General features: G+C 43.5%; 1 pseudogene; it reads right to left on the reverse strand.

The window, feature by feature from the left end:
* Positions 1–357: 357 nt before the first annotated feature.
* On the reverse strand, positions 358–487 carry LOC119344059 (annotated as a pseudogene).
* Between the last annotated feature and the right edge of the window lie 738 nt (positions 488–1,225).

Here is a 1,225-nt window from a genome sequence, read left to right on the forward strand (position 1 = left end):
GTTTTGGTGTTACTTTACAGATGCAGGAAAGTGTTGAAAGATGAGCATTTGGGTTACCAGCTTCATGTAACACATATCTATATGTAAAATAATTTGTGTGTGGAGAAATATGCACTGCAGGTCCTATATATTGAAACTGGGTGCATCTTCTTTGGCTTTATCTTCAATGCCACCACTGTACTGTGAACTGAATCGTACTATCATACATGCTTTCAGGTGTGTGGGGTCAAAGATAGAGATTATGTGGTTAAAGTAATTCAAAAGGAGAAATGCATATGATCTTCACATGTTTTAGTTAAGAAAGTAAAGAAAGGAATTGCAAATTGCAGAAAACAAAAAAAGAAAAAAAGGATTTGTAGTCTGTCAGACAACCTCTAGGCCACCCTGTAGAGACAGAAGCCAATCCAGGATCAAGTGTTTGCCTCCTTATTGGTAAAGGATGCAGCAGTACGAGCCTATAGAACAGATCCTGTTCAAGTAAGGTCGTACTACATCAACAGCATCTCGCATTATAAACTGGTCCAGCATGGCCTACACTAGCGAGGTGGGACTAATTAGGGAGCAGGCATGCAGTGCTGCACTTCCTCGGGCAGAGAGCATGAAAGAAGGTTCCTCGGCCCATGTAGCTGGGCATGAGAATGAGCAAAGCCCGGCCCATCAGAGGAACGTTTAGCTGTGGAGATTTTGATAGTTTTTTGTTTTCTTTAGCTTTTATGCCAAATGAAATTGCGGTCGGCCATTACAAAAGTAGCAGACACACTGCCAGGTTAGAGAGAAGAGTAAAAACATGCAATAACAAAACTGAGAGAAAAACGGGCGTGTTGTATAACTCTGAAACATGACTGACAGAACATAGACTAGTCTGTTGAAGTACTTTTGTTCCATTTACATCCAGCTGTTCAAAAGTACTATAGCAGGAAAACTACTTGCTGCAACCTACATGGAGCACGACGATCCTAGGCACCCGGGCCGGCAAGCCGAAGGGCCGGGCATGCAGAAACTGCCAGCCTGAACATGGTTTCAAACTTAAACCCACTTTCAAACATGGTTTCAACGGGATGAATTGAAGGCAAGATGGGCAGGGGCAGTACCAAAAATATGACCAGCAGCAAGGATTAGTGTATCTTAATTTCTCAGCATCTCTCTAAAACAGGATCAGTTCATCGCGTCTGGGCACCATGCACCTTCAGCTCACCTGGTTGGCTGGTTCATCGGGCACACCGAC

This window comes from Triticum dicoccoides, unplaced genomic scaffold (genome assembly GCF_002162155.2).
Source record: "Triticum dicoccoides isolate Atlit2015 ecotype Zavitan unplaced genomic scaffold, WEW_v2.0 scaffold151791, whole genome shotgun sequence".
Taxonomy (NCBI): Eukaryota; Viridiplantae; Streptophyta; class Magnoliopsida; order Poales; family Poaceae; genus Triticum; species Triticum dicoccoides.